We start from the raw sequence: 25,757 nt of genomic DNA, 5'->3' as shown, positions 1-25,757 counted from the left end.
CAACTCTTACAAGGTTGGATTAAGAGGTACACAAGATACAAAGAACTGCGGCGTCTTCCCTAATGGGATCGTTTAATTGGAGCGGGGCATTACGGAGGTGAACAACATACTCCAGAGGCAGATTCTATAAGAGAAGAACTGCACATCACGGAGAGATTTACTGGTCAAAATCCGAGAGAGTATGTTCCTCGAAGAGTCGGACAATGTATTGCTTCCTCACGACGAGTAAAACGGAGCGCACACCGAGAGTCAGCGGTAGTCACTCTTCGCGAATGGAACACGAAAGGGGGAAGTACCCTCCACCACGCATCGTAAGGTGGTTCGCGCAGTACAGACAGCGTAGGACTGTCAGCAACCGCGGGAATATTTTGGAGAGGAACAAAAGTTAACCTTCCTCAGACATGACAACCAGCCCATCCATACAGTTGCACACTCACCGAAGGAGGTACCATACCAGCTGCTAGGGAATATTCCAGAGCCGGTCCTAATTCAAACCACCACTTTTAAGTTCCGATGTCACACACCAGTTGACACATAGATATTAAACGAATGGAAATAAGTCTTCTAACATATTTCGCAGCCTGTTGAGACAAGGATTCCTAGAGAACAGTCGTGAAATTGGGATTTTAACACGGACAGGGGTTTTGTTTACTTTAGAGACGGTCGCGCCACGGGGACATCTACATAGATACTTTGCAAATCTCATTGAAGTGCCTAGCAGAGGGTTCACCGAACCTTCACAATTCTCTATTATTCCAATCTCGTATAGCGCGCGGACAGAACGAACACCTATATATTTCCGCACGAGCTCTGATTTCCCTTATTTTATCGTGGTGATCGTTTCTCCCTACGTAGGTCGGCGTCAACAAAATATTTTCGCATTCGAATGAGTTGGAAGGAAGAAAGTTGGTGACTGGAATTTCGTGAAAAGATTCCGTCGCAACGAAAAACGCCTTTCTTTTAATGATGTCCAGCCCAAATCCTGTATCATTTCTGTGATACTCTCTCCCATATTTCGCGATAATACAAAGCGTGCTGCCCTTCTTTGAATTTTTTCGATGTACTCCGTCAGTCCTATCTGGTAAGGATCCCACATCGCACAGTAGTACTCTAAAAGAGGACGGACAAGCGTAATGCAAGCAGTCTGCTTAATAGGTCTGTTACATTTTCCAAGTGCCCTTCCAATAAAACGCAGTCTTTGGTTAGCCTTCCCCACAACATTTTCTGTGTGTTCCTTCCCATTTGTCCGTAATTGTATTACCTAGGTATTCAGTTGAATTTGCAGCTTTTAGATTAGACTGATTTATAGTGTAATCGAAGTTTAACGAGTTCCTTTTAGTACTCATGTGGATGACCTCAAACGTTTCGTTATTTAGGATCACCTGCCAATTTTCGCACCATTCACATACCTTTTCTAAATCGTTTTGCAATTTCTTTTGATCTGTTTTGATCTTCATCATCTCGACTGTTAGCTACGCAAGAGCCGCGAATCCTGTGGGCCTACTGTTTGTCTTTGTCTATCACCCTTGAGCTGTTGCTAGGTTTTCCCTTAATGCCGGCCGCGGTGACCGAGCAGTTCTAGGCGCTTCAGTCCGGAACCGCGCTGCTGCTACGGTCGCAGGCTCGAATCTAGCCTCTAGCATGGATGTGTGTGATGTCCTTAGCTAAGTTAGGTTTAAGTAGTTCTAAGTTCTAGGGGACTGGTGATCTCGTAAGATGTTAAGTCCCATAGTGCTCAGAGCCATTTGAACCATTTTTCTCTTAATCTGGCACAGTGTGGTGTAGGGAAGACAGTACATACCGAATGTTGAAGCCGGAGCCTACCAGGCTTGCCTGAAGGCTATCGAAATTCCCATGACGTCACATATTTTTACAGCACCATTTTAGGTAGCAAATAAACTTCCGAGGAGTGGTGGTAGGAACCAACATTTTTTTAGTAGTAGTAGTATGAACGGTGGAAGTGGATGAGCACTGAGAATCCGCGAGACTTGGTCCTGAGGATGCCGGCCAGTACCCTTTTAACAATTTCGGAAGGTTGATTGGAGCTTGCGACATCTAAAGTAACCGCAAGACATCTTGAACAGTACTAATTTTGTTTCGTTTTCTGTTCCAGGTAGTTAGTGCCCATTTCTGACAATACTCACACTGAAGCAGAAAAGAGCATGCAAGTTTAATGGAAGTTGTGCATTCGGCAACAGAAGTGCGTCGAAGGCTTGCAAAACCATTTCCAGATGGACTACTACCAATCGTTTAACGAGTTATCGCATTTACCAGAAGTCTGTAGCAACTAGATTATCACGGAAAGGCGGGGCGTCCTAGAACTGGCAGAAGAGAGTAAACATTGCTATTGCTATAGTGGAGGAGGCCATTACACAGAGTCCATCAAAATCTATGAGACGTTGCAGTCTGGAAATGCTATCCAAGGACCTGGACTTGCGACCTTATTACCAACAAGTCATTCAATATTTGACTGCTCGGCAGAAACAGGTGCGTGTAGAATGCTGTGAGGTTCTGGGGGAAACGTCACCGATGCAGCCGAGTACTTTAGGCAAATGATTTTCAGTGACGAAGCTACCTTTCATACCAATGGACATGTTGATCGTCAGAAGACAATTTTCTGGGTACTGAAAATCTACGTATCGCTGGTGAGCATGAACGTGCATCCCCGAAGAGAAATGTGTGGTGTGCAGTGACAGCTACAGGTGTCCTTCACCGATTTTTGTCTACAACCCGAACGGTGAAGGTAAATTCTGAAAAGAGTTTGCCATTGATAGCGTGTCCCTACAACTTAGACGAGAAGGGTACTTGCAACATGATGGTGCACCGCCCCGTTTTGCTCGTTCCGTTCGTGCGTATCTTGACGGCCTCCTCCGGATCTCACACCCTGTGTCTTTTGCTTATGGTATATGAGAAAGGTTCAAATGGTTCAAATGGCTCTGAGCACTATGGGACTTAACATCGATGGTCATCAGTCCCCTAGAACTACTTAAACCTAACTAACCTAAGGACATCACACAACACCCAGCCATCACGAGGCAGAGAAAATCCCTGACCCCGCCGGGAATCGAACCCGGGAACCCGGGCGTGGGAAGCGAGAACGCAACCGGGTGACCACGAGATGCGGGCAAAAAGGAAGGGAGCTAACAGCACCCGTGTTTCCCAGGTACTAAGTGGGCTCGATGTTGCTTAACTTCGGTGATCGGACGAGAACCGGTGTATTCAACATGGTATGGCCGTTGGATATGAGAAAGGAGCGCGTATATAGTACAAAAGGTGAGAAGTCTCGAAGAACTCAAGGACAGAATAAAAGGTGTGTAATCCAACATTTCACCAGAAACGTGTGTTCTGGCAATAAATTGAACTGTTGAGTGTTGAGACTCTACAACGAAATCTCTGAGTACATGCATTCTCTCAGATAGCTTCACATAATTTTGACTCACTCCGTATGAGGCGCAAGTTGTCGGTTCTCTGAGGCGGAGGTAGCGACTAAAAGTACAGGGTTTTTCAAAAAGAATACACCTATTTCGAATGCATATATTTATTAAACTTTAAGATAAACGAATACATACGAAACTTTAGACACACATTTACGAACCTCGAAAGTTCAGATTACTGATGTTCAGTATGTCCTCCATCAGCGACACGAACAATATTACATTGGTACGAAAATTCCTCCCATACTAGGGCAAGCAAGTCCTTCGCCACTGATGTTATGGTAGTACGGTTCCAGTTCTTCAATTCTTTCAGGTTCTGTGAGAGGGCGGTACATGCACGTTGTCTTTCACGAAACCCCACAGAAAGAAGTCAGAGGGTGTCAAATCTGGTGACCGTGGAGCTAAGTCGCCAGCTCCTGTACGACCAGTCCAACGGTTCGGTAGAGTTTCATTCAGATATTCACGCACTTGCCGACTCCAGTCACGGGGTGCACCGTCAAATGAAGTTGTCTTCGTGCAGCCTCGGAAACAACCAGTTTTGTAACATAGCGAGATACTGCTGACCGTTAACTGTGTTTCCATCAAAGGAGAATGGGCCATAAACAGACGATCTGGATATCGTACCGAACACATTGACTTCGGGCGAATCTCGTACATGTTCAACGGCTGCATCTATGTTCTGTAGGCCCCAAATTCGAACATTGTGTTTGTTTACCTGACCACAAACATAGGAAGTCCTTTCATCACTGAACACGACGCAAAGTGCGAAAGTGTTATCATGGTCTATTGCATCAAGAATCTCGTTACAAAATGCCACACGTTTGCGTTTGTCATCAGGAAGCAGAGCTTGTAACGTCTGTAACTCGTACGGCTTCATAACCAACCGACGTCTCAAAAGACGCCAAATTGTTGCTGTAAGCAGTTGCAACTACCGACTGGCACGACAAGTTTATTTTGAAGTACTATGTTGGAAAGTATTTTGCATTCGTGCAGCACTTCAGTCCGGAACCGCAATGCTGCTGCGGTCGCAGGTTCGAATCGTGCCTCGGGCATGGATGTGTGTGATGTCCTTAGGTTAGTTAGGTTTAAGTAGTTCTAAGTTCCAGGGGACTGATGACCTCAGATGTTGAGTCCCATAGTGCTTAGAGCCATTTGAACCATTTTTTGAACTCCTTCCTTCACATACACGTCCTGTGTGTAGAAATTGTCGCTACCATCTGCAAATGTTCCACCCATTCGGAGGATCAATTTGGCACCTCAACCTGAAACGTCTTAGCACTGTAATCACGGAATTTCACTTCGCAAACTCGAGGACACAAAATGATTTCTGCTGCGGAGTAGCCATTTTAAACATACGACGGAAATCCCAAAAGTAATGTCTCCATTTTTTTATAAGTACAGAACTCTGTTTGTGTGCAGTTGGTCACACTGTTATGAAGAGTGCTTTACGCGGTGTGTGTAAACAGGCGTACGCCGCGCTGAGGCGCTCAGTCTTGGCTTGGCAGCCGTTGAGAATGGAGTTCCCGTTGGATGTTACCGTCAAGTGCTAATTGCGCGCAGTTACTCGATTTTTGAATGCAAAGGGCACTGCACCGATTAAAACCCATCGCCAATTGACGGACGTGTATGATGAGTCGTTCATGTATCTCAAAAATATTCGTAAGTGGTGTAGAGAGTTTACAGCTGGTCGGACCGAAACTCACGACGAACGAAGGGGCGGGAGACCGCATGGCGGCGAGCTGGTATGACATGGACATACAAAAACTGTCACAGCGTCTATATCGAAAAAATAGGTAAATGTCCAAGCTGTAAACTGATGTAAACCATTGTAAAAATAAACAGGTCTAGATACTCACAAAAATTGGAGCCCTTACTTTTGGGATTACCCTCGTATGACGGTTACCAAGCAAAACAGAAGACAACTGACATCTAGCGGCTATTAATATAAACTAGACTATGTAATCGTTTCTCCAACAGCCGAGCCGAGGCACAGCGATCGATAGGTTGGACAAAATAATAATCTGTAATACGTACATTCTTTTTGAAACATCCTGTACTGCACGTAGGGATTTAATGGTCCTCACAGATAGCTAAAGTTATTCAAACATTACCAAAGGTTAAAAGAATTCGTAAATGCGTACTCATGCAGGCTTGGCATTCTGATTTACTTCCGATTTTATGGGCGAGTCTTGCGGCTTAATGCGTGCATGTGTGATTGGTCGAAACATTTCGTGCCAACAGGAGAGCTGTTAACTAGCTGGAGGTGATATGTAATAGAAGTAACAGATTTGGAAAGGATCGAAGAAAGCTAATAAACGTCGTTCGTCTTCGTGCAAACATGAATTGTTGTTATCTGGCATGACTTATGTCCCAATTTGCTTTGTAATTTTACCCTGTTTTAATTTCATGAAGATCTCTGCGGAAGCTGCAACTGATCAGTTTAATAAGATTCCCGAGAGCGAGTCGAAGGAATAATCTTCCAGCTTGCTGGGAGAAATTAGGAATGTCAGCTTACACACGACTCTTACGGAGAATAACGAATTGCCTACTCTCTTTAGCATCGTATCCACATTAGAGAACTGTGTTAATATTTTGTATTAATCCCCGTTGATTTCGGAGAACTCATCGCTTAATCATGAAGCGTTCGCGGGGTCATGGACATACTGTGCAACCGCTAAGTACGTTATTTCGTAAGCGTCATGCGTGGTTACAGTTAAAGTGGAGGAACGTTTCAGAACCTAGTGACCCTCCCGTTGCAGAACGAGTTTAACCGAAGTCTTCCCGTTACACTATCAATAGATGTAGGGCAATCGATTGTCTGAACGATCATATTCCAGAATTAGTTTACTTGCAACAGGCTGAGTGCACTGTGGGGGAAGGACCGTCCAAGAGACTTCCTACGGGACCTTAGAAGATATTCGCCTTGAGATGCAGCATACGATAACGTGAGCCAATCAGCAACGCTTCTAACTCCTAAATGAACGTGGGTACTGTTTGACGAAGACTTTTAAGGTGCATAATCTGAAACGGCAAAGTGCTAGGACTATCTATGACAATGGGTCACAGTTTCCACGTCCCACGGAGCGGACAATGAGCTGGGCGCGCTTATCAGGGATCTGACCGCATCCACTGCAACAGGGGCAGGGGCCAAGAGAACAATGGAACGCTTTGCGGCTATTAGGGGGCAAACAACCTTTATATAAACGTATTAGGTTACCAGCTGTTGATGACAGGGCGCTAATAGGTCACGCCTCACTGCTTGCTTCTAGTCAAAGTTCCGATCGACGGTGGAGCCTTCAGTACAAACTCATACGTTATCGGCGTTCTGGCACAGTGTTGGATGCATATTCGGGAACACTTTCCTTTAAGCCAGATCTCACTTTCGCATCCTAACATTTTAAGAGACTTTCGGAGAAGTGACAGCTGGGTTAGCTCAGCCACATCAGACGTGTTACAAACGTCTGAAATCTGAGATACTGAACGCATCACCTATATCAGAACCACGAAGAAAAACTGCATGGATACACAAGGAAGAGCTCATGAAGAATCTTCGGCGTGAAGAACTAAACTTCTGGTAAAAAGGTAAATAATAACTTCAGGAAGGACAGCGGAATAAATGGGGAATCCAGAAACAGCTGTAGAAGATACCTGCGATAGAGAATGGCGTAAAAGTAAATTAACAAACGTTTTCGCAGAGATTACTGTACTGGCGCCATAATCTGACTAGCAACAACAGCCACTTATTTTGTACAAATACGTGGTAATAAAAATGGTTCAAATGGCTCTGGGCACTATGGGACTTAACATCTGAGATCATCAGTCCCCTAGAACTTAGAATTACTTAAACCTAACCAACCAAAGGACATCACACATAGCCATGCCCGAGGCAGGATTCGAAACTGCGACCGCAGAAGTCGCGCGGTTCCGGACTTAAGTGCCTAGAACCGCTCGTCCACCGCGGACGGCTGGTAATAAAATTTGCCCCATGTTTTTATAGGTAAGACTACTGATCGAAGTGAGGAAAAATTGTCGGTCGGTATGGCAGAGCAGTTCTAGGCGCTTCAGTCTGGAGGAACCGCGCGACCGCTACGGTCGAGGGTTCGAATCCTGCCTCGGGCATGGATTTGTGTGATGTGCTTAGGTTAGTTAGGTTTAAGTAGTTCTATGTTCTAGGGGGCTGATGACCTCAGATGTTAAGTCCCATAGTGCTCAGAGCCATTTGAATCATTTTTGACAAAAAAATTCCTGTTAAGCATGTCTGCAAACAATATCTTCTGAGATATGTGCCATTTTAACTGAGTCTTAAATGTTCAGTATTTTCTTAATGATTGCATTTATTTATTAACCTCCTGTGTTGGCTAAGGTGTTGATGTCATCCACAGATGTTACAGCAACATCTTTTCAAGCAGCTAATCCGTTCCCACATTACTGAGCACTGAAGATCAGCAGTTCATGACAAGCGTTTTACTTGCGGAAGAGGCGGTATTTGCACAGACGACAATGACCGAATGTGGGCGGATGGAAATCCTCAAGCGACGATTGAACCAAGATATTACGTTCACTTTAATATCCGTGTGTGAGGGGGGAATTGTGACAGACGCATAAAGCCGTGCAGAGGAACAACCGATTTTGTACTGCTCTTAGGCAGTACCTGTTCCAAAAGTTTCATGAGCATTAAAAATTAGTCAGCGTGGTTCAATAACAGGTTCATTCGTTCACCTGACCTTAATGGTTTGGATTTAAGGCAAGGGAATGTTAAAAACTAGGGTTTACATCTCATACAGTGGCAATTGCCACACGTTATGGCGCACATAATGTGATGAAAACGGAGGGTAGCCGTACCCAAGAGTTTGTGAATTCTTTGAAGGAGAAGGCTCAAGGATGCGCAATAGTGATGGCCAGTGTAGGCCGACACTGGTTAACGTTTTGAAGCGTCTTGTGGTTGTTCCAAATGAAAGTTATATGTTGAAACGAAAAAAGTGACAGGAAAATACCTGAGATTGACAGTGGATCGTACCGCATACCTATGGACGGGCAGAGATAGGGTTTAACTTCCGTAGACGACGGGGTCGTTAGAGAGGGAATACAAATGCCGGATTAGGGAATGATGGAAAAGGAAATAACACACAAACATGCTGCTTCATTGGCTTTCGACTTTGGCCTCTCAGTCCGCGCCATGGCACCCAGTGATTTATTCCTGTTTTCTAAGATGAGGAAACCATTCCGTGTCAGGAATTTGAGGAGTGACAAAGAAGTGATTTTTGGCGTGTAACGTTTCCTGAACAGCCTCAATGCAAACTTTCTCAACCGATGTCTCTGTCAAGTCATTCGTCCTTAGGACGAACGTTTCGCGTGGAAGTCTAGATACAGTAGCTAATCAGAAATATACGGATATCTATTAGCGGACATTAACATGTAGTGTGTCCACCCTTAGCTTGAACTCTGCAGGAGACAATATTAGTGAGGTGTGTGAATGTCTGTGGAGAGATGTCAGACCGTTTCTCCCCAAGAACCGATACCAGAAAAGGTAGTAATGCTGGACGCTGGGGTCTGAAGCGAAGTCGCCGTTCTAAACCACCTCATTGGTGTTCCATTTGGCTCAGTTCAGGACTCTGGGCATTCCAGGACCAACAAAGCAATGCCTCAAAGCATTACGACAGGTTGCACAGTCATGCTGACACAAGTAGTCATCGTCTCCGAAATGTTCCTCCGCTGTACGCAGTTCTTAATGCTGTAATATGTATTCCTGTCCTTCCGCATTTACCGTTTTCCTTAAGCGTAGTAGGGGGACCAAACCCTAATCACGGAAAACACCCCCGTAATGTCACATAACTCCTCTGTACTTCACTGTTGGCACCACACTCGATGGGAGGTAACGTTCTTCCGGCATTCGCCAAATCCAAACCACTCCATATGATTGCCACAGGGCATACATGATTCGTCACTCCAAAACATTCGTTTCCAGTCATCCACTATCCAGTACCTTCGCTCTTTACACCACCTCAACCGTCGCTTATCACTAACAAAGGTGTGGCTTATGAGGAGTTGTTGAGCCAATGTACACTATTCTTTTTACTCCCTACGGCCGGTATTACACTATCAAATTTCTTTGTCAAAGATTTGATCAAAGATATGATCCAATATATTTGACAAAGATCTTTGACGTCGCTCTAAAAAGGGGTATTACACTGTCATCATATTTTTCATCAAAGTTCAAGATGGCTGACGACAACAACTTCTTGTTAACCGCAACAGTTGCATGTACCACAATTGCACTGTGTGCACATGCGGAACAGAAGCGGGGGAAAAAAATGGAAACGTACCTGGGTGAAGCAGTGGGTTGTACGACGACAGAATACAAGCATGCATGAAAACTTGTTGCGTGAGCTTATAGTGAAGGACGTCAAGTAGCACATCAGTTACTTAAGAATGGATGAGCATTCATTTCTGTATGTGCTCAGTTAAGTGTATCTCCGTATCACAAAGCACAATACTCACTTAAGAACTGCTATATCTGCAGAAGACAGGCTCACTGTAACACTCCGATTCCTTGCTACAGCAGCCTCACGTTGTAAAGCGCCTCATCAGCTTCGTACATTTCTATTAATTTTGTAGTTGTCAGTACACACCAATTGTATTTACCGGCAATGTTTACAAAAACACTACAGATGACAGAACGCTGCAGCGATGCTAGCGCTCCACGCGGTAACATGTCACATTGCAGTGAACAGAAGATAAGCGACTTCTTTGATCAAATCTACAGCAAAGCCCCAGATTTGATCAAATATTTCACGACATTTGAGAAAGTTCCCTATGACACCATCAAATTTCTTTGACAAAGATACTGGACACAGAAATCTGATTGTGTAATACCGGCCTAAGCACTTTCATTGCGCCAACCGGACTGCTGGGAAGACTTTGGAGCCCTTCCGCAGATTTCGTGCGAGTTTTTACATCCATCCTCCACAACGATCGACGGTCCCTTTCCGTCAGCATATGAGATCTTGTTGTGTACATAGTTCCACGTAGTCAGCGCGTATACAACTTTTCCCACTACAGCGCGCCCCGCTAAGCACAACAGCGCAGGCGCAGCGCTCGTCCGTCTCCGCACTGCGAGATGGCGCTGCCTTAGAAACGGACCAAATTCTGCTTCCGCCGATCCGCGTATTAATATGTAACGCAGCCAATGAGATTGCTGCTAACGTAGAACCTTTTCTCCTCGCGGATCACACTCGCGCAGTGATACCTGAACGTGCGAGGTATTGTAACGAGAGTACAGACCTCCGATTAGTCAGTCTGCATTTATCTGCACCTGTCTGTACCAGTCTACATTAGTCTGTACCTGTCTAAAGTCAAGTTTCAGTTTGCGCCTAATAAGATTACCATATTCCTGTACATAGCCATGAAGATAAACGTATCGACACTTTTGTCAAGTATCAGTGGTATGTGAGAGAATAAGATTAGCGTACCAAGACCAAAGGAACTTTTCAGATTGTCAATTATAAATAGCATCCAGAATCAAGTTACGTAATGTTTATGCTTGTTATTATTTTAATAAATGTGTGTGAAAATTAATCAAGTTCTGTTTAAAGTTGGTCACCGTCAATCTGGTACTCTAAGCGTGCAAGTAGCATTTCTATCGTCTTACCTAACGGCAGAAGATAAACACGCCACGAAAAGACCACGAGACATATTGCTGACACTCGCCTACTTCTTTAGAGCGACATGTCAAATAATCTGATGGTGTGTGTACCGAAGGTCTTACAGTACGCACACCACAGATCTGCATGGTGGGATTTGTTACTCAAATGACATTCTATGACTAGTCTACGTTCGAGGTCACTGACAGATCCATTCTGCTGTTACTGTTTCTCTCCTGACAACACCCTGTCTGCTTTCATATGGGCGGATCCGCGTCTAGTGTCAGTTCCTCTTTACATGGGGGTGTCCCAGGATACTTTCGACCAAGAGGCGAAGGTCGCAGCTCGATTGTGACGAGGTGATAATTTTGAAGCTCGATCACTATCCTTCGTACGTAAGTCGAGGGAGAACGGCAATTGAGAGAGACGAGACGGAATGACGGGCCGTCCGCGCAGCTGGGGGGTGGCGGCAAGAGCGGGGGTTTGGAACCGACAGCAGCCGTGTGGGAGGTGAGCCGAGGCGAGGTGGGACAAAGCGCTGGAGCGGCGTGGGCGTGTGGCGCCGTTACGGCCGCCCTGGAAGGCCACGACCGGTCCTGCGCCGGCCTTACGCAACGGAGACGTGAAATACGAGCGCGCCACGCTCCGCTCCCAATCGGTGCATTTTTTCCGCCAGGGATGTCCGCTCTGGTGCGCGCCGCCCAATTCGTACCGAGGCGTGACGGTCTCGGGTTTCGCGCGGCCACACGTCGCCACGCTACACGCGCCTGCACGCCGCGGCAGCACTCGCTGACGCGTGTCCAGTCGCACGCGCCAGCGGGGCGGAGAAAACAAATGGCTCACACGCCGCACGACCTGGAACGACTGATACATTCAGTGAAAATCGCGGGTAATAACGAATTTGAAGATAGTAACTGTTCTCGAAGAACAGGTACCAATGATGACAACGCAGCTTCTCTAGAAAGAAACGATAATTAATCGAAACCCTCAGCTGCCAACAGGTGTTGTTGATATACCTCAATGGCAGCTGAAAATGTGTGCCCTGAGCAGGACTCGAACCCGGGATCTCCTGCGTACACGGCAGACGCTCTATCCGTCTGAGCCACCGAGGGTACAGAGGATAGCGCGACTGCAGGGACTTATCCCTTGCACGCTTCCTATAAGACCCACATTCCCAACTGTCCACAACCTACATTCCTAATGTTCCTAAAGGATATTTACCCATTCACTCATTACTCCCACCAACTAAGGTGACGATTCCCGTGGGCAAAGTGTCTTCATATAGTCAGAGACTACGCGGTCATTGAGCTGCTTCTGTGCGAATGCGCTCATTTTGCCCGAACTCTTGCGGTAATCGTCACCTTAGTTGGCGCGAGTAATTAGTGAACGGGCAAATATCCTTTAGGAACATTATGAATGTAGGTTGGGAATGTGGGTCTCACGGGTAGCGTGCAAGGGATAAGTCCCTGCAGTCGCGCTATCCTCTGTGCCCTCGGTGGCTCAGATGGCTAGAGCGTCTGCCGTGTACGCAGGAGATCCCGTGTTCGAGTCCCGGTCGGGGTACACATCTTCAGCTGTCCTCATTGTGGTATATCAACAACACCTGTTGGCAGCTGAAGGTTTCGATAAATTATCTGTGGATAATAACATTTTTGATCTAGATAAGTATAGGCAGACGGGGCAAAAATTACACAGCCTTACAAGATATCGCGCTAATACGGTGTAACATTGCCTTTATCCCGGATAATGAGACCAATCCGGCAGAGTAAGAAATGTCACAAGTTTCTCCGGGTATACGCTATCCAGCGGAAGCCATTCGTCTGCGATTACATCTCGCAGACCTACCAAACTGCGCGTTATGTTGGTTGCTACATTTCACCAGTTGTTCCAAATAGTCCCAGATATTTACTGTAGGACTACGACTGCGTAATCCATGAATGTAAGCGAGCAGGCTTTCCATGCACTTCCCTTCACAACGATCGCTTGGTAACTCACTGAGGTGGACAGGCGTTCGCTGACAGCAGTTCCAGCCATCTTGAAAAGTACTGTCACTGACAAGGCGTGACACTCGCCTCTGGTCCCTGCCAGACAGGATCGGTTTACAGCCAGTTCTTACGCCGTGTTACAAGTCTGGGAAAGCTATGCCACAACGTCATGTCAACTCACCTCACTGCTCTAATTCTTTATCACCAACGGTGATGCCATGACATATGTTAGCAGTAGGGGGCCGGGGGTGCCATAAAACAGGCTGGTACCAGCGGTATGCTATCTACAGTGCTCCAATGTGATCACTGTTGCTGTTTTAATGGTGTGAATAATATTGTCACCAATGAGCTTATTTCACAGTATCGTCTCTAGTTCTATTGATTCGTGGGAATCCCTCCTTTTTTTTAATGCTTCAGAAGATAAATTTGTTTGAATCTCTGCATGAAACTCGTTTACAGCAGAGATAAACCCTTCCTTCCATTATGGTGTTTTTAGTTGCTGGCAAACAGTATGAATTTTCTGTATATAATTCGGGGAGTGGTGTGCTCGGTGAATTATTTCGAAGCCTACACCGTGGAGATAGCGCAGTGGTGAGTCGCTGGACTCATATTCGCGAGTACGGTGGTTAAATCTCCGTCCGGGCGTTCAGATTCAAGTTTTCCACAATTTTCCTAAACTGCTTAGGGAGAGTGCCGGAACAGTTCCTTTGAGTGGACACCGGCGATTTTCTTCCCATCCTTCTCCAACCCAAACTTTCACCTCATCTCTGATCAGGTCATTGTCGATAGAATGTTATACCCCAATCTTCCTTCCTTCTTCCTTCAAAGCTCAGCTCGAGCAGTTTTGCCACCACAGCTTTCATTCTGCGAGTAGACATGTTGTCTTATGACAAGAGCTCCTTTCTGACCGCTAGTCTTCGCTCTTCACCTTCAAGTCGCGATGCATACGGTTGAGTAGCTTTTTGGAATAAGCAGCTTTCTCCTAGTGATCTGACACGAAGGTGCCCATAGAGTCCTAAAAACTATCTTTCTTTCCCTGATGCCGTTTACTTTCTTTTTTCTTTTATTTCCAACTCTACAGGCCGCTGTTTTGACAGTAGTTTTCTTTGAGGTGATTTATCCCCTGTCACATAACGGTATCGAAGACCGGGATGCGTTCCAAGATTCCTAAAGCCATTTTGAAATCTGGTTCCTCGAACGTGTGTGATTCGGATCAACGAACGGGGCACCCATTCAGTTCTCAATGTCGTAATATCTAGCTCGTCATTCATAACGTCATACGTCATTTCATATAATACATCTACTATCAAAGTCAAGAACCTTTAAACAACAATTTTACTTCGCGATGTTACAAACTACTACATCATCTGTGATCAGGTCACTGTCGATCATTTCTCTGTGGCAAACACTGACAGGAGTTACGAACGTTTTAAGTCTGACGTTCTCTTACAACCGAAGTGCTATTTCATTTATTCATAAATTGTCTTGAGGGTCGTTTTATTCAATTCAATTTGCTGTCATGAATTGTGTTGTCTGAAAAATATAAAGTGATCGTACATATCGAATAGTCATGGTGATAGACAATGTTTTATGTTACGTAAATGACTGTTAATCATTTTAATATTAATGTAGAAATAAAATAGAATATTGAAAGTATACTCAATTAAAGTAACATAAAACTAAAGGAATATATTTCAAGTTCTGAGTGAATAACTTCCAGCTTATATCACTAATTCCGTCACTGACCACGTTGGAAAAAATCGAGGTTTGAATGTTGGCGCAGAGACCCAACGAACGTCCTTTGAGTCAATCTGGCCGCACTGCACTAGTTTTGCGCTGCACGATAATCCACTTCCGTGGCCGAGATCGCTAACGCCACCAGTCTTTGCGCCTATGTCCTGGATGACATTTGATACCCCTTCACAGTGTCACAGGAAGTAACGACATGTGTCGGTTATCCGTCCCTCGGATGGGGACGTTAAGTTCGGCAGCCCATTTGGTGCTACTCGCGAGGAGTAGGTTATGTGCCGGGACAGAGTTTCACCCTCTCCCTTCTTTCATCGTCACCGCACAACACAAACACAATATTGTACCACACACACATCCATTACACTCACCTCCACTCCACGTATACACATACGATACAACTCTCACATATATTCGCAAGGAAATGGATCGATGTGCGCGGAGGAAACACCGGTTCCGATATCACGTGTCAGCCACATCTACATCTACATCTACATCCACATCCATACTCCGCAAGCCTCTCTTGCAGAATCTTCCACTGGAGTTTATCTATCATCTCTGTAACGCTTTCGCGATTACTGAATGATCCTGTAACGAAGCGCGCTGCTCTCCGTTGGATCTTCTCTATCTCTTCTATCAACCCTATCTGATACGGATTCAACACCGGTGAGCAGTATTCAAGCAGTGGACGAACAAGTGTACTGCAACCTACTTCCTTTGTTTTCGGACTGCATTTCCTTAGGATTCTTTCAATGAATCTCAGTCTGGCATCTGTTTTACCGATGATCAACTTTATATGACCATTGCATTTTAAATCACTCCTAATGCCTACTCCCAGATAATTTATGGAATTAACTGCTTACAGTTGCTGACTTGCTATATTGTATCTAAATGATATGAGATCATTCTTTCTATGTATTCGCAGCACATTACACTTGTCTACATTGAGATTCAATTGCCATTCCCTGCACCATGCGTTAATTCGCTGCAGATCCTCCTGATTTCAGTACAATTTTCCATTGTTACAACCTCTCGATATACCACAGCATCATCCGCAAAAAGCCTCAGTGAACATTCGATGTTATCCACAAGGTCATTTATGTATATTGTGAATAGCCACGGTCCTACGACACTCCCCTGCGGCACACCTGAAATCACTCTTACTTCGGAAGACTTCTCTCCATTGAGAACGACATGCTGCGTTCTGTTACCTGGGAACTCTTCAATCCAATCACACAATTGATCTGATAGTCGATATGCTCTTACTTTGTTCATTAAACGACTGTGGGGAACCGTATCAAATGCCTTGCGGAAGTCAAGAAACACGGCATCTACCTGGGAACAAGTGTCTATGGCCCTCGTGTCTCGTGGACGAATAGCGCAAGCTGGGTTTCAGACGATCGTCTGTTTCGAAACCCATGCTGATTTCTACAGAGTAGATTTCTAGTCTGCATTCTTCCTCTGTGAAACAGCTTTGGGAAAAGACATTTAGTACTTCGGCCTTTAGTCTGTCATCCTCTATTTCAGAACCATTTTGGTCACAAGAGTGTCTGGACATTTTGTTTTGATCCACCTACCGCTTTGACATAAGACCAAAACATTTTAGGATTTTCTGCCCAGTCAGTGCATAGAACTTTACTTTCGAATAAACTGAACGCCTCTCGCATAGCCCTCCTTACACTACATTTTTCGCTTCGTGTAATTTTTGTTTGTCTGCAAGACTTTGTCTATGTTTATGTATGCTGTGAAGTTCCCTTTGCTTCCGTAGCAGGTTTCTAACTCGGTTGTTGTATCATGGTGGCTTTTTTCATCTCTTACGATCCTGCTTGGCACATATTCATCTAATGCATATTGTACGATGGTTCTTAACTTTGTCCACTGATCCTCAACACTATCTGTACTTGACATAAAACTTTTGTGCTGATCCGTCAAGTACTCTGAAATCTGCCTTTTGTCACTTTTGCTAAACAGGAAAATCTTCCTACCTTTTTTTAAAATTTCTAATTACAATTGAAATCACCGATGCTGTAACCGCTTTATGATCGCTCACAGGATTTCCTAACCAACATAACCATACATTTGCATTTTGCTGCGCGACACAATGTTTCTGCAAAATATATGATACTGAATATATCTGCCGACATTGGTCCCGGCGGAGGTTCGAGCCTTCCCTCGGGCGTGAGTGTGTGTTGGTTCAAATGGCTCTGAGCACTATGGGACTTAACTTCTGAGGTCATCAGTCCCCTAGAACTTAGAACTACGTAAACCTAACTAACCTACGGACATCGCACACGTCCATGCCCGAGGCAGGATTCGAACCTGCGACCGTAGTGGTCGCGAGGATCCAGATTGTAGCGCCTAGAACCGCTCGGCCACCCCGGCCGGCGCGCGCGCGCGTGTGTGTGTGTGTGTGTGTGTGTGTGTTTGCCTCTAGGATAATTTAGGTTAAGTAGTGTGTAAGCATAGGGTTGGTTGGTTGTTTTGGGGAAGTAGACCAGACAGCGTGGTCATCGGTCTCATCGGATTAGCGAAGGGTAGGGAAGGAAGTCGGCCGTGCCCTTTCAGAGGAACCATCCCAGCATTTGCCTGCAGTGATTTAGGGAAATCACGGAAAACCTAAATGAGGATGGCCGGACGCGGGATTGAACCGTCGTCCTCCCGAATGCGAGTCCAGTTTCTAACCACTGCGCCACCTCGCTCGGTGTAAGCTTAGGGACTGATGACCTAAGCAGTTAATTCCCATAAGATTTCACACACATTTGAAAGTTTTTATCTGCCGACAAATTACTGCCATGTGCTTACGGTCGGCAACTACAAGATACATATTTCTCAACAGTGTCATCGTTAAAGTATCACAGGGACTGCGCAGCTTAATGAGCGTATTCGGAGACCGCGCCACCAAATAAAGCGTCACATGGCCTCCCTCACTCATGAGTCACTGCGAACGTGTTTGACATTTTGCTCAAGATAATGCGCATAAAAAGACGATGAAACCGGCAGTATCAAGTTGCCGATCCGAGGTACGCTGTGGTGTCTGTCACGTCGCTTAACATCTGTGGGTGACACTATGAGGCAATATGAAATGGAATGGCGCGTGAAAGGAAGGGCAATCGAAGAATCTGATTTGTTAGGAATATTCTGAGAAGGAACAATGTCTCGGTAATGGAAACCACATAACAGATAAGTGCGACGAATTTACAGCGCTGCCCCAGTGATCACTTAAACGAAGCGAGTGTTAGTGCATATTACTCTCGCGTAGCACAATACTCTGAAAGTGACCTTTTCGTACTGACAAAAGCGGAAATATACAAACATAAATGTTATTGTCTGTGAAAATACGAGGAGAGTTCAATATGTAAGATATCGCATTTTTTTCAGAGAGCAGGCTGGTTTCATTCAAGATTCCAATAAATCATATTACGAGGTGCATTCAAGTTCTAAGGCCTCCGATTTTTTTCCTTCGGACTGGAAAGAGAAAGAAACATGCGCATTGTTTTAAAATGAGGCCGCGTTCATTGTCAATACATCCCAGAGATGGCAGCACCGTACGGCAGATGGAATTTTACCGCCAGCGGCGAGAATGAGAACTGTTTTAAATACTTAAAATGGCGACGTTTTCCTTACTTGAACAGCGTGCAGTCATTCGTTTTCTGAATTTGCGTGGTGTGAAACCAATTGAAATTCATCGACAGTTGAAGGAGACATGTGGTGATGGAGTTATGGATGTGTCGAAAGTGCGTTCGTGGGTGCGACAGTTTAATGAAGGCAGAACATCGTGTGACAACAAACCGAAACAACCTCGGGCTCGCACAAGCCGGTCTGACGACATGATCGAGAAAGTGGAGAGAATTGTTTTGGGGGATCGCCGAATGACTGTTGAACAGATCGCCTCCAGAGTTGGCATTTCTGTGGGTTCTGTGCACTCAATCCTGCATGACGACCTGAAAATGCGAAAAGTGTCATCCAGGTGGGTGCCACGAATGCTGACGGACGACCACACGGCTGCCCGTGTGGCACGTTGCCAAGCAATGTTGACGCGCAACGACAGCACGAATGGGACTTTCTTTTCGTCGGTTGTGACAATGGATGAGACGTGGATGCCATTTTTCAATCCAGAAACAAAGCGCCAGTCAGCTCAATGGAAGCACACAGATTCACCGCCACCAAAAAAATATTGGGTAACCGCCAGTGCTGAAAAAATGATGGCTCCCTGTTCTGGGACAGCGAGGGCGTAATCCTTACCCATTGCTTTCCAAAGGGCAATACGGCAACAGGTGCATTCTTCGAAAATGTTTTGAAGAACAAATTCCTCCCTGCACTGCAACGAAAACGTCTGGGAAGGGCTGCGCGTGTGCTGTTTCACCAAGCAACGCACCCGCACATCGAGCTAACGTTACACAACAGCTTCTTCGTGATAACAACTTTGAAGTGATTCCTCATGCTCTCTACTCACCTGACCTGGCTCCTAGTGACTTTTGGCTTTTTCCAACAATGAAAGACACTCTCCGCGGCCGCACATTCACCAGCCGTGCTGCTATTGCTTCAGCGATTTTCCAGTGGTCAAAACAGACTCCTAAAGAAGCCTTCGCCGCTCCCATGGAATCATGGCGTCAGCGTTGTGAAAAATGTGTACGTCTGCAGGACGATTACGTCGAGAAGCAACGCCAGTTTCATCGATTTCGAGTGAGTAGTTAATTAGGAAAAAAAATCGGAGGCCTTAGGACTTGAATGTACCTCGTATTCCGCAGGGCCTTGTGCCACCTTCGTGGAAGGGCTTGTAATACCCCTTGCGCAGAGTGCACCCTTCTTTGAAACAAACAGATACAAGTCGTAATGTGTCAGATCCGGGCTGTAGGGTGCATGAGGAAGAACAGCCCAATGAAGTTTTGTGAGTTCGCCTCGTGTGCGCAGATTTGCGTAAGGTCTTGCATTTTCATGGGGAGCAGACGTTTGTTTGTATTTTTATGACGACGAACACGAGGAAGTCGTTTCTTCAGTTTCCTTAAGATAACACTATACACTTCAGAACTGATCGTTGCACCATGAGGGACGACATCAAACAGAATGACGCCTTCAGATTCCCAGAAGATCGTCGCTACGACTTTACCGGCTCCATTTTGACGTTGCACAGGACCTTCTGGACATCACCAACACTGATCCAGTGTTTCTAAACACTGTGATAACTGGAGATGAGTTATGGGTGTACGGGTACGACCCAGAAACAAAAAGACATTCGTCGCAAAGTACGCATCCCGCGTCTCCAAGGCCGAAGAAAGTGCTGCATGTGCGAAGCAAAATCAAGGTGATACTGACAGTCTTCTTTGATGTCCGTGGAATTGTGCATCACGAATACGCACCGGAAGGACAAACAGTGACAAAGGAGTACTATCAAGATGATTTTCGGCGACTCTGTCTCTGTGACGCAGTTCGGCGCGAAAGACCAGACATGTGGACGGCGAAAAACTGGCAACTGCATCACGACAACGCCCCCGCACATTCATCCCACTTGATCCAAACTTTCTTGGCCAAACATGGAACTACAGCCGTTTGCCAACCTCCCTACTCTCCAGACATGGCTCTTTGCGACTTCTGGTTGTTTCCAAAATTGAAAACGCCACTGAAAGGATCCCGTTTTGAGAGTAGAGAAGAGGTAATGGGGAACAAGACGTCGGAGCTGAACACATTCCAAAAGAGGACTTCCAGAGGCGTTTCCAACAGAGGAAGGCTCGGTGGGCTAAGTGTGTACAAGCACAAAGGGCTTACTTTGAAGGGGATTAGGGTCCCAACCCCATCAGGAATTTGAAATATTTTTTCTGGCCAACAGTCGGGTACTTTTTAGACAGGCCACGTATATTTTCCCCATACGGGGTTACATAACGAGATCGACGATCGAACAGCCCCAAAAGGTAGAAAACAGGGCACTTACGCGACTACTGCATGTCCTGATGCTATTACTAATCCATTTCATGGCAGAAAACACTGAAACTGGTTGTCGTGCAAAGATAGTAGTAGATGTAAAGGGTGAGCATTAATAAAACAGAAAAACTTCAGGAACGGACTCGCGACTGGAAACGATGTGCGTGCGACGATAACAAAAAATGATTCAAATGTCTCTGAGCGCTATGGGACTTAACATCTGAGGTCATCAGTCCCCTAGACGTAGAACTACTTAAACCGAACTAACCTAAGGACATCACACAAATCCATGCCCGTGGCAGGATTCCAATCTGTGACCGTAGCAGTAACGCGGTTCCGGACTGAAGTGCCTTGAGCCGCTCGACATAGCGGCCGGCGCGACGATAACGGATCGTCCCGGAACACAGTAAAGGGCTGCAAAACATCCACGTCACAACAGATGTTCAAAGTGGTCTGGGACTGCAGGTATTAGGGATAGCAGCGATTGTTATGTAGGATATACATAATCATAACTTTGGCGTACACCATGTTGGCGGGGCACCTGCCTGAAGCTTGTACAAGTGTTCGTCTCAATATTCCGTAGACATCGCTCTTGTTCCCGACACGAATACCGGACCATTGTGCTGTTTCCACACATGGACGACACGACACGTGGTCTGAGGAACTGTCACTTGTCAGCGCCATTTACCGTGACAACGCTGCATTTCCGCATACATGTTCATAGCAGCTCCTTTCCTCCATTTCTAGTGAGGAATCCATCCCTGCTGTTTGTCGATTGTATTAATGTCCGTCCAGTATTTCAATTGTGGTAGCAAGTTGTAGTCTTAAATAATACATAATGTGAATAAATGTTTTACGGGTTCTTGCCAAGTCAGATCTGTATTCAGTCCCAAGCTTTCGGCGACTTCCTCCATCATCTTCAGGATATTTCAATAAGCCGTTAGTTACTTTGTTAGTTGAATTATGTCAAGGAGATGTCACGAAGTAACGGATTTCCATATGCTATCAAAGATCACGTTGATGTCTATCTCTAAAAACCCTGGCAGCGAAGCTGATTTCGATGGATGTTGGATGACAGCTGATTTCTATGTCGCCTTTCAGCATCAAGCGTCTGCTTCACGCACTAAGGTTGTACCGTTTCCCACTTACAAGAACTGTTTTTGCATACTCTGATCGCATTCGGGAGGACGACGGTTCAATCCCGCGTCCGGCCATCCTGATTTACGTTTTCCGTGATTTCCCTAAAACGCTCCAGGCAAATGCCAGGGTGGTTACTTTGAAAGGACACGGCAGACTTCCTTTCCTAATCCGATGAGACCGATGACCTCGCTATTTGGTCTCTCCCCCAAACAACCCAACCCATAGTCTGATCTCAACGGCTTCTTTGATGAATGAAAGGCAGTTAAGTACATACATCGGATGACATCTCCGTTTCAACATATACAACCGTACGTTTGTTCATGCGGTGGTGTCTGGCAATAGCAGATTTGTCGAAATCGCATTATTTAGTGTGGGACGTTGGTGCTCTGTGCACGTTGTAAAACCGTTCGTAATAACTGATCAGTGTAGCTGTTACCGGTATTTTATGAATGAAAGTGCATGTTCTGCTAACATAATAGTACTTCCCAACACAACAGCTCGGTGTTGCAGGAATTTATAAAAAACCTAGCAGCTGCGTCGGTCAGTCAGTACAAGGGATTTCAAAACGCTGCACTAAACATCAATGCCACATTAAATGTCGTGACTCGCGCAAATCTAGTGTTGGCGAACAGTCCCTTGTGCCGTGAAATTGCAATTGGCGGCAAGTTTTTCTTCGAACCCCGTAAAGCCGCCCCAGTCAGTGCTGCTATCGTTCTGGTGCTGGGCTAGGGGGCACAGCTTGCGGGGTTGTGGCGCAGCTGGTGCCATTTGGAGCGTAGATGGGGAGGCGCGAGAGGGAGTAGGAGCAATGTCAAATTGGTTCAAATGGCTCTGAGCACTATGGGACTTAAATTCTGAGGTCATCAGTCCCCTAGAACTCAGAACTACTGAAACCTAACCAACCTAAGGACATCACGCACATCCATGCCCGAGGCAGGATTTGAACCTGCGACTGTAGGGCCTACAACCGCTCGGCCACCGCGGCCGGCAGGAGCAATGTCACCTGCTGCGGTATCAGTGTGGACACATCTCCCGGAAGCCGCCGACAGCCGTGCTATCTGCGGCCGACGAATCGAGTGAAGATGGTATACTCAGTTATAAAACAAAGCACTAGGCTTCTACCAGAAATATTGACCCTTAGACATTGTGTCTTATACTATATTTTAAATATGACAGTATGGCATCTTAGGCACTGTATAACATTAAAACACTCTATAATGGCAACTTAAAGCCGAAATCGTGATCGTGTAAATACAACACTGCAAATGGAAAAAAGTCTAATGGCGGTACTGACTTTAAAGAAATATACAGGGTGATTCAAAAAGAATGCCACAACTTTAGGAATTTAAAACTCTGCAGCGACAAAAGGCAGAGCTAAGCACTATCTGTCGGCGAATTAAGGGAGCTATAAAGTTTCATTTAGTTGTACATTTGTTCGCTTGAGGCGCTGTTGACTAGGCGTCAGCGTCAGTTGATGCTAAGATGGCGACCGCTCAACAGACAGCTTTTTGTGTTATGGAGTACGGCAGAAGTGAATCGACGACAGTTGTTCAGCGTGCATTTCGAACGAAGTATGGTGTTAAACCTACTGATAGGTGGTGTATTAAACGTTGGTATAAACAGTTTACAGAGAATGAGTGTTTGTGCAAAGGAAAAAGTTCTGGACGGCAGAGAACAAGTGATGAAAATGTAGCACGCATCCAGCAAGCATTTGTTCGCAGTCCAGGAAAATCGACTCGCAGAGCTAGCAGAGAGCTGCAAATTCCACAATCAACTGTATGGAGAACCTGAACGTCAACTACCCGAGGCGATGGATCGGCCGCCAAGCAGCCCGTGACAGAGCACTTCATCACTAGCTTCCAAGTAGCCCTGATCTTACCCCCTGCGATTTTTTCTTATGGGGGTACGTTAAGGATATGGTGTTTCGGCCACCTCTCCCAGCCACCACTGATGATTTGAAACGAGAAATAACAGCAGCTATCCAAACTGTTACGCCTGATATGCTACAGAGAGTGTGGAACGAGTTGGAGTATCGTGTTGATATTGCTCGAGTGTCTGGAGGGGGCCATATTGAACATCTCTGAAATTGTTTTTGAGTGAAAAAAAACCTTTTTTAAATACTCTTTGTAATGCTGTATAACAGAAGGTTATATTATGTTTCTTTCATTAAATACGCATTTCTAAAGTTGTGGTATTCTTTTTGAACGACCCTGTATTATGACTGTGGCCCCACATTATGAAAAAATTAGAAAAAAGATACGCGACATTAGTTTCTGACTGACCTTTTATAAACTATATATATAGTTAAGGCTCACCGGCCACTTGGCCATCTTCTTCTTCTGTGCGAATGCACAAACACTGCCCAAACTCTTACGGGAATCGGCAACGCGCAGCGAGTAATGATTATAATGGGCGGGGGCATTACGAATGTAGTGCGGGACAATACGTTGAGAATGTGGGTTTCGCGGGAGGCGTGCCAGAGGTAAATCCCTGCAGTCGCGCTATCCTCTGTGTCCTCGGTGGTTCAGATGGATAGAGCGTCTGCCATGTAAGCGGGAGATCCCGGGTTCGAGTCCCGGTCGGGGCACACATTTTCATCTGTCCTTGTATAAACTGTCGATAGTAGATGAATGACATATAGCACAAAGAAGATGAAGCAATAATTCTTCCCTCGCCCCATCCGTGAACGAAACGGGAAGAAACGTTAATAAATAGCAAATAAAAGTTACGATCTGGGAAGGACTTAACGCTGAGGTGTAGATGCAGATCACAGCATTGACGACGAAGAATCTGAAAACGCTACTGCTATTATTTGAAAAATCGCTCATGTATAGCGATAGCACTAGTGTTGCCTCCTTTGAATCTTCGCCGTTCGTGACAACGTACCCAGTACCTATCAGTAAAAAATTGATCCAGCCCATTCCACATTACACAATACATTTCGTTATGAGCTGAAAGTCTTTCGGAAACCTGGTTAATCCGAATCTACCTGTTGGCTGCATTTCGATGTATCGTGTGCGTAATGCCAATACGAAACGTACAGTTATTTCTTTTCTGTCAGACGCGGACGTGAAGAAACGAGGAAGCTGCCTCGCGCTGTACCTCCCCGCTCCCCGGACCGTTTCGACACGATTGCGAGGTACCTCTCCCCTCACGCCGCGCAGCGCACCTCAGACCCGCACAAAGCCAGCTACACGGCCGGCGCCTCCCCGGCCACGTTTCACGTAATTGCTGTCCTTCATAATTAAAACTGCTGCGCGCCCCGCGCTCTAAACCTCTCCCAAAACACGCCTCTCTCCCCCCCCCCCCCCTCACACACACACCTCCTGTTGCAGTCAAGGAGGTTAAAATATAGGGGGGGGGGGGGCGCCCTTACGCCAAAAAAGTGAAGCATGTTTCCGCCACACTGGTTAGTCTTAGTGTAGTGTTCGTATTCAAGTGCTGCTGTTCGATATCACTTACAACAAGAATAAAACGTTCGGCTGTTTTACCGCGATGTACACTATGCTGCACGAGGGAGAACCGGTGTTAAAATTTTTTAACGTTTCCAAGTGTCTGATGATGAGTACTCATCCACACATCAACGCATTACCTCTACATCTACATGATTACTCTGCAACTCACATTTAAGTGCTTGGCAGACGGTTCATCGAACCACAATCATACTATCTCCCTACCATTCCACTCCCGAACAGCGCGCGGGAAAAACGAACACCTAAACCTTTCTGTTCGAGCTCTGATTTCTCATATTTTATTCTGATGGTCAGTCCTACCTATGTAGGTTGGGCTCAACAAAATATTTTTGCATTCGGAAGAGAGAGTTAGTGGCTGAAATTTCGTAAATAGATCTCGCCGCGACGAAAAACGTCTTTGCTTTAATGACATCCATCCTGACT

Source organism: Schistocerca gregaria, chromosome 3, assembly GCF_023897955.1.
Source record: "Schistocerca gregaria isolate iqSchGreg1 chromosome 3, iqSchGreg1.2, whole genome shotgun sequence".
Taxonomy (NCBI): Eukaryota; Metazoa; Arthropoda; class Insecta; order Orthoptera; family Acrididae; genus Schistocerca; species Schistocerca gregaria.
The sequence above is the reverse complement of the archived record's forward strand: the minus strand, read 5'-3'. Positions refer to the sequence as shown.